This window comes from Lolium perenne, chromosome 7 (assembly GCF_019359855.2).
Source record: "Lolium perenne isolate Kyuss_39 chromosome 7, Kyuss_2.0, whole genome shotgun sequence".
Classification (NCBI taxonomy): Eukaryota; Viridiplantae; Streptophyta; class Magnoliopsida; order Poales; family Poaceae; genus Lolium; species Lolium perenne.
In genome coordinates this window covers 230919610-230933169 of record NC_067250.2, presented here as the reverse complement: position 1 = coordinate 230933169, position 13560 = coordinate 230919610, and positions in this window count along the sequence as shown.

Here is a 13560-nt window from a genome sequence, read left to right as displayed (position 1 = left end):
GATCTTGAAGAAATGCCTGGCTCGGGAGTTCCTACGGTGCAGACAAATCTCGAACGGAGTTGTCAGATCTTGGCTAGGGTTTGCTCTTGTACCAGGTGTTAGTTTGTTGTGCTTACCTATCATGATCTTGTTAGGGTTTCACATTTCCGGTTACTTGTTTGTCCTAAAATGTGTTGACCTACCATGATCTTGCTAGGGTTTATGTTGTTCACAGTTGCAATGAACTGCTTGTATGATTTAGGATGATGATGGTATGGTTTGTGGTATCCACTTTAGGCATGTCTTTGCTTTCGAGTAGATTCACGTTATATGTACTATCATGTGTGTAGGACTCCTTCTGTGATGACTTTAGCTAGACGTTTGTGTGCGTTGGGGACTCTCGGATGCCTTCGCAAGTTCCCAATTCACAACCCCTCTATGACTCCAAGGTGGCGGTCACCCCTGTGTCGGCCGTCAATGGGCATGTGGCTGACCTAGTGGCTCAGGTAGCGGCAGAGGTTGCGGCTAGGTTGGCCGCCACAAAGAAGAACAAGAACCGCGGGAGAGCGGGCAGGGCCTTCAAGGCCTCACGGAAAGGGACTGGCACCATGAAATGGCTTCCATTCATGTCCAGCTTCGTCTTGGAGAAGATGTGCAGCTTGATCAAGACCGGAGTGAGAACTGACAAATGATTCAAGGAAGTCCATCTGAATGTTGTGGCGAAAGGCCTGTTTGAACAATATGGTGTCTCTGCGTGCTCCACTCAGGTGTACAACCACCTGAGGAAGTGGAGGCAGAGGTGGATCACCATTACCCGCAGGCTCCGCGATCTAAGCGGACTCAGTGGTGCGAGGATACCAAATGCATCATCCTTGAGGGTGAGCACTACTGCGGGCACGTCGCGGTGAGCATGCTCAATCCACCTCACTAACTCTATTGATCAGCGATGAGCAGAACTAACATCATTGGCCCTTCGTATCGTAGGATCACCCAAAGGATGCGGAGTTCCTAAATGTGCTCATTGCCAACTACGACGAGATGCATACCATCTTCTCTTTAGGCCTCGCTACCGGCAAGTACGCCATGGGATGTAGTGAGCCTCTGGGCTTGGCTGCAGCAAATCATTCACCTGAGGATGCTGAAACCTAGGAGTCCGACATGATCAACCTCGATGGACCACCTGAGAAGGCTGCCGACACGCCTGAGAAGGCGACCACCGGTAAGAGGAAGAGAGGTGCCTTCACCGAAGACGAGTTGGTGGCCTTCACCAACATGATTGTTGACGTGAAGGACGTCGCACAGGCCATCAGGGACAACAAGCCCACGAACATGCACCCTGACATGTACAATGCGGTCATGGACATGCTTGGCTTCGCCGAGGATGATCTCATGGCGGCGTTGAGCCACCTCGTCGACAACAAGGCCCAGGGTTGCAGCTTTGTGGGCATGATCAAGCCACACCGCATCCTATGGCTAAGGACTACCTTGCCAAGTACCACTGCAAGGTGCAGTGGTGCCCTTGAGGGGGTGGTTTAGGGGATGCATGCATGGAGGTGATGAACTTGATTATGATGATGCTGATGATGTACATTTTGGTAGTAGCTAGGGTTGAAAGACATTTGATGGCCCCTTTTGTAACTATGATGAGGTGGTATATACTAACCCCTCAGGTGATGGTGAACTTGCGGTGTTAGGATGACACACACTTTTGTTGTGGTGGTAGGATGACACCATAGTAGTGTAGGATGAACTTGTGATCCACTTTTGGAATGATCATGCATGCCCCTGTTAGTTTATCATTTGCTGTCAACACTTGTGTGGTTCTATTGCTCTGTTATGAATTGGTTCATGGATGTGATTGATTACTTGTTCTTCTTACGCCGTGCTAGTGGTATGTGGTGTTCCGCGGACGGATTCGAGGAATATACAACTCATGGAGGGTTGATACGTCTCCAACGTATCTATAATTTCTGATGTTCCATGCTTGTTTAATGACAATACCTACATGGTTTGCTCACACTTTATAATGTTTTTATGCGTTTTCCGGAACTAACCTATTAACAAGATGCCGAAGTGCCAGTTCCTGTTTTCTGCTGTTTTTGGTTCCAGAAAGGCTGTTCGGGCAATATTCTCGAATTCGGCGAAACAAAGACCCAGCATCTTATTTTTCCCGGAAGACCCCAGAACACCGAAGGAGAGTCGGAGGCGGGCCAGGGGGCCACCACACGCCAGGGCCACGCGGGCTCCACCCTGGCCGCGCCAGCCTATGGGGAGGAGGCCCCAGGTGCCCTCCTGCGTCGCCTCTTCGCCTATATAAGCTCCTTCGACCTAAAAACGCGATACCAATTGAAGAAACTCCAGAAAGACTCCAGGGGCGCCGCCGCCATCGCGAAACTCCAATTCGGGGGACAGAAGTCTCTGTTCCGGCACCCTGCCGGAACGGGGAAGTGCCCCCGGAAGCCATCTCCATCGACGCCACCGCCTCCATCATGCTTCGTGAGTAGTTCCCCCATGGACTACGGGTTTTAGCAGTAGCTAGTTGGTACTCTCTCTCCCATGTACTTCAATATAATGATCTCATGAGCTGCCTTACATGATTGAGATTCATCTGATGTAATCGGTGTTGTATTTGTTGGGATCCGATGGATGATACATTATGATTAGTCTATCTATAAAGTTTGTGAAGTTATTGTTGCTGCGATCTTGTTATGCTTAATGCTTGTCACTAGGGCCCGAGTGGCATGATCTTAGATTTAAGCTCTATAATTATTGCTTAGATTGTATCTACAAGTTGTATGCACATGTCTATGTCCGGAACCAAAGGCCCCAAAGTGACAGAAATTGGGACAACTGGAGGGGAAGGCGTAGGTATGAGGATCACATGTTTTCACCAAGTGTTAATGCTTTGCTCCGGTGCTCTATTAAAAGGAGTACCTTAATAGCCAGTAGATTTCCTTGAGGCCCGGCTGCCACCGGCTGGTAGGACAAAAGATGTTGTGCAAGTTTCTCATTGCGAGCACGTACGACTATATATGGAAAACATGCCTACATGATTAATAATCTTGATGTTATATCTTAATGTTATTTCAATCCTATCAATTACCCAACTGTAATTTGTTCACCCAACACTTGTCACTTGTTATTGGAGAGTTACCACTAGTGTAGATCGCTGGGAACCCCGGTCCATCTCTCATCATCATATACTCGTTCTATATGTCATTGGAAGTAGTATCAACTATTTTCTGGTGCCATCGCCTCTGTGTTATTGCTACCGCTGCTGTGTTACTGTTACTATTGCTCTCATATTACTGCTACTTTCACATCACCCCTGTTACTAGTTGTTATCACCAGAATTTGACTGGATTAGAGGTGGGCCGCGATCAAGATTGGGCTTGAAGAATATACATGGAAGATATACATGAAGCGGCCTTGTACAAGAAAGTTTGGGCTAGTTCGCAGTGTATACGTAGAATATAGTAGGATACGTGTCGGTTAGTTAGAATTTGGCTCGTACACGGTTGGGATTATTCCCACGTTAGAAAGTCTACGGACTATAAATATGTATCTAGGGTTATTGAGAAAAACAACAATCACGTTCATCACAAACCAATCTAGGCGCATCGCCAACCCCTTTGTTTCGAGGGTTTTCTTCCGGGTAAGCATCATGCTGCCTAGATCGCATCTTGCGATCTAGGCAGTACACGTTTATTCGTTGTTCATGCGTTGCTCGTGCTGAAGCCTTGTTGATGGCGAGCAACGTAGTTATCATAGATGTGTTAGGGTTAGCATTGTTTTACCACGATACATGCTTTCGTCCATGCAACCCTTAGACGTCTAGCCGCCCTTACACCTATCTTAGGTGTAGGGGCGGCACCTTGCTTGATCTTTATTTAGTAGATCCGATCCGTTATGATTGCTCCTTGTTCTTCAAGGATTAGTTTAATATCTGCATAGTTAGGCCTTGCAAACGGGTTGAAGGATCCAGTAGCACGTAGGGTGTAGTTTGCTAGCCCTAGATAAGATGTTCCGGGGATCAACTTCATGTTGGTTTTTAGGCCTTGTCTAGGGTTGGTTTATTACCACCGTGCGTGGCTGCTAGGCTCAATCACGCGTAGGATGTTCCGATTATGCGGTGAAAACCCTAAATCGTCGTAGGTCGTGTTAGCTATATATCGATCAAGCAGGACCACCATGTGATCGTAGACCTCATACGAACCATGGGTGGATCGGCTCCTTGAGCCGATTCACAGGACAACCTGAGAGCCGATCGAGGCTCGTATTTAATGTTTACGTGTATGCCATGCAGGAAATAAGCGAAGCAAATCCATCACCTTCCTGATCAGGTATAGATCAGGTGGCACGCCCTTGCACCAGCATCGGGACGTGCGTGCCAGGAGCTTTGCGGGCCGTCGCTCGGAGGGACCAGGGCCAGCCGCAGCTCTAGGTTGTTCCCGGCTCTTCGTGTTGCCAGCCGTTGCTCGCCGGTGGGTTTCGTACGCCAACACATTCTGGCACGCCCGGTGGGACCGTCTTCAACATCAACTGCATCGCCATCTACATCTGAGATGGCGGAAGGTACTCCAGTCACGTACGAGGATCTGACCGAGGAGCTCAAGAAGAAGTATGACGAGGTCAAAGCTATCCTCGAAGCCGACCTCATCGGCTCGTTCCAGAGGACCCGCTCACACGGCATCAGGTGGAAAGGGTTCTCGCCTGAAGGCGCGCTCGATGGAGTAGACCTGTCTACCCCTTCGAAGAACGCACTGTGTCTCTGCGTCAGAGATTAATTTCATGGTAGCGCATTCGCTACACCGCCATTCCGAGAGCCTGGTGAACACTTTGGAGCGTGTCGCCCTTCGGGTGATCCAGGAAATCATGAGGCATCAGTACTCTCCGTCAGGACCTGCTCTAGGGACTCACCAAGGAGAGATACCACTCCAGTCCCGACCACCACTGCCATTCGCGTTGGCAGCACCAGAAGTGCCGAGTTCACCGGCATTCGTCGTCCACAAGATCGGTGGTGACCCTAGTGATTATCAGTTCTTGTATGAGGCGCCTAAGGAGATCCCTCATGGGTACACGTGCACATACGTGCCAGACTGCAGTAACTGGGCACTCACGAACCGGATCGCAATGCCAGGGACTTCCGAACAGCGGGAGGAGCCGGATCGTAACTTGAGAAGCGTACGTGGCTAGCTAAGTACGCCACTCGACGAACCTCCGTAACTCAACTCCTGCACTGGCTCAGATCGTGAGAAGCGAGACGTGGCTAGCTAAGTATGCCACGCCAACAAACCTCCAAAGCTCAACTCCTGCAGCTAGCTCGAGCTTGGAGAAGCAAGCATGGCTGGCTAAGTACGCCACTCCAGCGAATCTTCAGAGCTCAACTCCTGCAGCCAGCACTGCGGATCAGATCAGTACAATCTTGAGAGACCAGTTCGGCATGGTGCCGAAAAGGAGGGCAATCGGCTATTCCAAGCCGTACCCCAACGAGTACGATTTGATCCCACTACCACCCAAATATTGGCTCCCTGAATTCTCCAAGTTTAGTGGGTCAGATGGCTCCAGTTCAATCGAGCATGTGAGCCGATATTTGGCGCAGCTGGGCACGATCTCAGCGTCAGATGAACTACGTGTGAGGTTCTTTGCACAGTCCCTCACAGGATCGGCTTTCGGGTGGTACACATCGCTGCCACCAGACTCAATCCGGACTTGGAAGCAGTTGGAAGAACAGTTCCACATGCAGTATCACTCAGAGGCTTCCGAGGCTGGCATTGCCGATCTAGCACAAGTACGTCAGAAGCGCGAAGAAACAGTGTCAGAGTACATCCAGCGCTTCAGGACCGTTAGGAACCGATGCTATTCGGCTCATTTGACTGAAAAAGAAGCAGTCGAGTTGGCGGTAGTGGGTCTCGCATCGCCGATCAAGGATATGGCTTCCCAAGCAGACTACCCTTCGCTGGCTCATATGGTTCAGAAACTGTCATTATATGAACAGCGCCACCCAGACTTGTACCAGGACAAATTCAAGCGTGCGGTAGTCCTGGTTGAGGCAGATGAAGATGAAGGCTCTGCGGGAGATCAAGAGGTAGCAGTGGTTGAATGGACTCGGGGGGGCAAGCCCCGTGTCCTGCAAGTGGGTTAAGCCACAAGGACCTCCAAGAGGGTTTGACTTCGACGTGACCAAAGCTGAGCAAATTTTCGACCTCTTACTCAAGGAGAAGCAGCTAAAGTTACCCGAAGCCCTAAAAACCCCCACGGCACAGGAGTTGAACGGAAAGCCATACTGCAAATGGCATAACACGTTCACCCATACCACCAACGACTGCAGGGTGTGGCATCAGCAGATCCAGATGGCGATAGAGCAAGGGCGTCTAATCTTTAACCAGTACGCCATGAAAGTCGACACACACCCCTTCCCCGCCGTTAACATGGTGGAGTGCACTTACCCTGGGAGGTGCCAACCAGGTTTCTCGTTCAGCATTAACATGGTAGGGCCTGGGCACCACTCTGGTAAGGACAGAGACGAGGGCAGCCGCTCTCGTAGCAAGGACAAGGAAGAAGTCGTTCCGCGCGATCGGCTCCGACACGATGGCAAGCGCTACATCACAGAGGGAGAAGTGAAGAATGTGCGATATCAACGACCTCTCTCTGATCATCTCCTCAACAAATATGTGAGTCAGTACGACCAACGCCGACGATACGACGACGGTGACGAAAGAGATCATCTGGCTAGCAGGGACGCCAGGAGACAGCGTCGGCATGATCTAGACGAGGAGAGATATGAGCGCCATGCCAAGGATAAATCAAGAGAGCAAGACGACGTGGACAAGCACTGGGACTGTCCCTTCTTCAAACACTGCTGGGATTCAGGAATGAGCCGATTACCTACAATCGGCAACTGCCCAGAATGTAGACAGAAAAAGAAGAGCACAGGAGACGTGTCAGTGTTCAAGCGTCTAGGACCTCTCCCGTCTCGGAACAAGCAAGCTGAGTCCTCTCGGGTGGAAGATCTCGAGGAGTTAGAAGATGACGATGAAGAAGAAGAAGATAAGTACCATCGGCCAAGGTGGTGCCCTGATGGACTCAGTCGTTCCCAAAAGCGTAGGGTTCAGCGACTACGTGGTTTGGAGGAAGCCGAAAGGTTATACCTGCACACGTTAAGGAAGGCGCGGCCTGATCTGGCCGCGAAAATTCAACGAACCCTGGATGAAGAGGTTCGACCACAAAAGATGGAGTGGCGCCCCAAGCAAAGGAAAGCCGATAATGAGACATCGGCTGGTACAAACATGGTGTTCATCCTTCCAGCGGAGTTTTGTGCTCCAGGATTTGACGAAGCACCTGTGGCACAACTTGACTGTGGCCCACGACCAGTTATCTTCGAGAAGCCACAAGAAAGAAGCTACAGGCGCCTGAAGGCCCTGTACGTGCGAGGTTACATCAATGGGCAGCCTGTCAACAAGATGCTGGTGGACACCGGAGCGGCAGTCAACATCATGCCATACTCCATGCTACGTCGTTTGGGACGCTCTAGCTCGGATCTGATCAAGACCAACGTTACACTGAGCGATTTCAACGGCCAAGCATCTGAAGCACAAGGTGTTCTGAACGTGGATCTAACCGTAGGGAGGAAACCATCCCTACAACATTCTTCATCGTCGATAGCAAGAGCACTTATGTTGTCCTGCTAGGGAGAGATTGGATCCACGCCAACTGTTGCATTCCATCCACGATGCACCAATGTCTAATACAGTGGGATGGAGATGAAGTAGAGGTCGTCCACGCAGATGACTCAGCCGAGATTTCAACGGCTGGCATGAACGTTTGGGAGACCGCAGGCCAAGAGTCACTCTCAGGCATCACTTTGGATGACTGCGAGCGCATCAACGTGACAAAAAACGGGGTGAGGCTGGTCTTATCCACCGGCCTGACCGTGTAACAAGAGCAAAGGCTATAGATGTACGTGGCAAGGCCGATCCTTGTGATCGGCCCCAAAAAATAAAAGTGCTGATCTTGTCTCAAGCATGTCACGTAGTCATAGTAAAGCAAGACCACGATGTAAACCTTCATTGAGCAATGCAATCAAAATGGGGGCCGATTCCAGCAATCGGCCCATATTATCCTTACCACACGTTTTCCCTGTGTTCAGTGTCGATCTAACAGGTGACGGAAAGCTAGGGTATGGGTTTACATCAGCTGATGAGTTAGAAGAAGTCAACATTGGTCCTTATGGAGCCGATAAGCAAGTACAGTTCCTTGGCCAACTACAGAGCCGATATCTGCAGTTACCTGACAGATTCGGCTCGGGGGGCACCTAATCAGATGAACATGTGCGATGGACATGTGCGATACATGGGCAATGAAATATTGGGGGCCATCGGACATGTGTGATACATGGGCAATGAAATATTGGGGGCCGATAGAAAAATCGGCCAGTAAAAAAATGTACATGCAAGTCACAGCCGATGCACAGACATCGACTTGAGAATGTGAAAAGCCGGTGCACAGTCATCAATTCTAGAGGTACAAGTTCAGCAAAACATTTGTCAGTTTACACAGAGAAGCTATATTGAAGGAACGCGTTGAGGGCGTGAAGGGCGTCAGCACGGATACGATCCACCTCGGCGATCTTAGCCTCGTCGTCCTCGTCTTTGCCCGTCACCAGCTGACTGCTCAGGGCACGGATTTCAGCCAGATCGGTCTTCAGATCGGCTGTGAGGCCCTTTGCTTCCTCTTGAGAGCGGGCAATAAGGGCCTCCTTGTCTTGGATAAGCTGCTTGGTCACCCTGGCCCTCTCTTCAAGGTTCTCCAGTTCCTTACGCAGGGTCTCGAGTTCGGCGCTATTGGCAGAAGTGTCAGTCTTGGTGTCTAAAGCAGCTTTTTTCTCGTTGAGCCGTTGACACTTGTCTGCAATATCGGCTCTCAATGGAAGTTGGGCGTGACGATGGATAATTCTTTGACGAGCCGATTGCACCCTTGACTTGAAGACCGACAGAGTCACAGCTGGCCAAAGTTTCACGTGCAGTGTCACTGGGAGATGAGGCTGGATGTCTTCGAGGATACCCTTGACTTCCTCGGGGTTTTCAACCAGGGTCTCAACTGAGGAGGAGAGCAAAGCCTTGAGACGCTGGAGTGGACCATGGACCGTGCTAGGACTTGGCTCTTCACCTGCCTTGGAAGTAGCTGGTTCGATGGATTCAGGATCGAACGTCAGCAAGCTTGAAAGATCACAACCCTGACAAACGAACAAGAACGGTATTAGTATACAACAAAGGAAAAGGGTAGAGCCAAGGGAGTAGAGTGTACCTCTCCCAAGGTAGGAGGAGCAGCCGATGTTGTGATAATCGGCTTTTCCGTGGACTTGGCTAGGTTAGCCACTTGGTCAGCCACGCTCGTCGAGGTGGCTAGGTCTAGCGTGGCGGACGGCATCAGTACCTCTTCGACGTCTCTGCTAGACGTATCATTGGTCTACAAAAGGAAGTGATTAGCCGATCCGAGTGGCAATGGGTTAGCATGAAATATAAACCAGGGAGGTAATTACATTTGAAACCTCCTGGCTTGATGGAGAAGCTCGTGGGTCTTTGCGAGCCCTCTTGACGCATCGACGCTTCACGCGTGACCCTGTTCTGATCGGAGCTTGAAAGGCAGCAGGCTCGGGAGTTGACCTTTTCTTGGAAGCCGATGCTGGAGTGTCCGTCTGGCTCTGTGTGGTGGATCTCCCGGAGTTGCCCGGGCTCGAGTCCCTTTGGCTGGACTGCGCCTCCCCGCTGGAGTTCTCTTCGGTGGAAGTCTGTAAAAAGAAGTACAGGCATGTTGCAAAAGACTGGGAGGACAGATAAAGTTAGCCAAGGCATGAGTCGGCTTACGTGTGAGCTTTCTTGGGCAGGAGCTTTGCGCTTCAGGGTCTTTCTGGCAGCTACTTTCCTCACCGCTTTCCTCGTCTGGATTGAGGCTCGGGGGGCAACTGGACCCGAGGACGCTTTACTCTTGGGAGCCGATTTCGGTGAAATCGGCTGGCTCTCCATTATGACCTTCTTCAGGGGTGGCGAGCTCTGGCAGAAGAGAACCACCGGGGCTGGTGGGAGGAATTTGAAGGGGGAGTCGTCGGCTTGCATGGGCTCTGGGCCATCTTGTTGCTGCCAAGAGATAGAGCCAGGTTACAGACAATTATCATAAGCCATTGCAAGAAATTTATAAGTGATGGTACCTGGTCTGCAGAAACGTCATATTCGGCATCAAGTTGCCTCAGCAACGGTCCTAGAGCTCTTCTGAAGGCATGGGTCTTCCACATGGACCACCAAGCCTCGAAACCATCGGTAGTAGTGGTGAAACAGAGGTTGTGAGGAATTGGAATGGCCAGAGCGTCAAAAAAGGTATAGCACCTTTGGCCAGTAAGGATGTCAGGCAGTTCAGCCCTGCTTGCTGTCAGATGGTGGAGAGAGAAGTGTGGGGGCACTTGCCCGAGACCAAGCTGCCGAGCTACTACCACCGGTTGGTAAGATTCATAACCAGGCTTGATGATCCTGTTTGAAGTGCTCATGCCAACGGGAAGAAAGCAAGGACGGATCATGATAGAGTATAAATGCCGAGTGCTGGGGTCATCGGCAAAGCTATCCAACCTGAAGGAAACTGGGTTCTCAAAGTGTTCAGATTCAGGATAAGGGAAGAACAGGGGATTGTCCAAGCCTTGGAAGAAAATCTTGAACCACCCTGCTGCTTCCTTAGGGATCAGCCTGCTGCCTGGGAGACTATACAAAGCTTGGCCATAGCTAGTGCATCGGATCTCCTTTCCATTAGCATCTGGGAAGGTGCAGGTGGCCAAAGGTGGGAAGTCTGGGATCTGGTTCTGAAAGTACAACTGAGCCCATAACTGAATAAACCACCAGGGGCCTCCGGTTTTAACTGTCTTTTGAGAGAACAGTTTGACAGACATCAGTTGAAGAGATCGATAGACCTCTCCAAGGAACAGTTTGCCAAGGCCAAGTTGAGTGCCTTTGGCAAGTTCATAGGCCAGGGAAAGGTAATTCTTGGTTGGGGCGAGTGATGGGCCACAGAATATGAAGTGCTCCAACCAGAAGTTCAGGAAGGCTGTGTGTTCTCTCTCTGTCACAGGGCCTTTGGTTTTCATATAACGATTGAGGTAGGCACCCCAGCTGGTACACTCTTTTTTAGAGGAAAGGGTGAAAGGGACCTTTGGCAGCTTAAACGCAGAGGGGCTTGGGGATGCAATGTCTAGGCCTGTGATCATGACCACGTCCAACAGAGTTGGTGTCATAGGGCCGTGGCCAAACATGAAGCAGTTCAGTGCATCAGACCAGAAGTAGCCGATGGTTTTCAGAATATTTTCATTCTTTTCAAGGGGGGACAATGATAATGACAAGGCATCGGCTATCCCTATAGTTTCCCAGGTGGCATAATGGGTTTTTGACACTCTATTGTACCATGCCACCCAACCCTCAGGAGGATTAGGCCAGGCTCGCAGGCAGTCGGCCCAGGAAGACAGATCTAAGTTCTGGTTCACAAAGGGGATTCTGTTAGCCTCGCATGAGATTAAGAGAGCGGGACTCTCGGAAGAACGGGGACCAAGACACATAGAATTTGCGAGAGAAGGATGTGGCAGCAGGATGTCTGAAACCTAAAATTAATAACGGAATAGGACAATAATTCAGGTGTTGCTGTTAATCCTAACGTTGATTTGAATAGCGAGAGGCGGTTAAGGATTACCTTCAGACCGGAGACCATGGTGTTGGCATTGGATGATTCCGCCATTGGATGCGCTGTGGAGTTGGGACGGCGCGGTCGAGATCTGAGATGTGGGTGGCCGTGAGTTGGAGCTGCTCGGGCGGCGATTTGGGGATCTGAGTTTGCTTTCTTAGACGGAGGTCGCAGGTTACCGTTTGGAGGGGCAACTGGGTTGGCCTTACTCGCGTTTTATGGTAGAGGCCGATGCGATGCCATCGGCTCTTTTGGGGGTTGTTTGACTTTGACTATCGGCAAAAAATTGATTGGGAACACTTCTTCATTAATAAAAGGGGGATTCTTACAATGAAGAGCCGATTGCTCAAGAAAGGGGGAACAAAAGAAGAGCCGATTGCTCAGGAACTACTAATCCTACACTACTAATCCTCGCTGGCCTCGTCGTCGGCATCGTAGCTGCCGCCGGCGCTGCTTCCGGAGAGTTCCTCGTCGCTGCTGCCCCAGCCCTCGGCCGGGGCTTCCTCCTCCTCTTCATCATCATCGTCTTCGCTGTCCGCCCAAGCGTGGAAGCGCTTCGCCGGTGGATATCCAGCGGAGGAGGAGGAATCATCCTCCTCTTCTTCCTCTTGTTCCTCCTCTTCCTCCTCTTCTTCTTCTTCCTCCTCCTTGTCGGAGGAGGTGGGGTTCACCCAGGAGTGGAGGTCGTCCTCGCTCTCGCTCTCCAGCTCCCCTTCGATGAGGAACTGGAGGTTGTCCTCCCCATCAGTCAGGGGCAAGTCACCATCTGACCCAACGAGGGCCTCGGGTGGGCCATCTGGCACGAAGTCGAAATCCCACTCTGGCTCACTCGAGGAAGAAGATTGGAAAGAGAGGCCTGATGAGACGGAGGAAGAAGAAGACATTGCTACAGGGAAAGAGGGTTTTTTGGTGCCGATGGCTAGAACAGAGCAAGGGGATGAAGAGGCAAATCGTTCGGCACGGTTAAATAAAGGGAGCATTGTGGAAATTTAATGCCATTACAGTTTCCGAGGAAGTGATGTTAAGGCTATCAAATCTTGCAGAGAAGTTGAGAAGGCAAGGCATCATGATGAAGAATACTGCGACGGTTTTGCTCTGCCACGACATGACCCGACGAAGAAAAAGCAGAGTGATTTTGGAATTATCAATTCCAAAACCAGGGGGGCATGTGTTATCACCAGAATTTGACTGGATTAGAGGTGGGCCGCGATCAAGATTGGGCTTGAAGAATATACATGGAAGATATACATGAAGCGGCCTTGTACAAGAAAGTTTGGGCTAGTTCGCCCGTGTATCTGTAAATATAATAGGATACGTGTCGGTTAGTTAGAATTTGGCTCGTACACGGTTGGGATTATTCCCACGTTAGAAAGTCTACAGACTATAAATATGTATCTAGGGTTATTGAGAAAAACAACAATCACGTTCATCACAAACCAATCTAGGCGCATCGCCAACCCCTTTGTTTCGAGGGTTTTCTTCCGGGTAAGCATCATGCTGCCTAGATCGCATCTTGCGATCTAGGCAGTACACGTTTATTCGTTGTTCATGCGTTGCTCGTGCTGAAGCCTTGTTGATGGCGAGCAACGTAGTTATCATAGATGTGTTAGGGTTAGCATTGTTTTACCACGATACATGCTTTCGTCCATGCAACCCTTAGACGTCTAGCCGCCCTTACACCTATCTTAGGTGTAGGGGCGGCACCTTGCTTGATCTTTATTTAGTAGATCCGATCTGTTATGATTGCTCCTTGTTCTTCAAGGATTAGTTTAATATCTGCATAGTTAGGCCTTGCAAACGGGTTGAAGGATCCAGTAGCACGTAGGGTGTAGTTTGCTAGCCCTAGATAAGATGTTCCGGGGATCA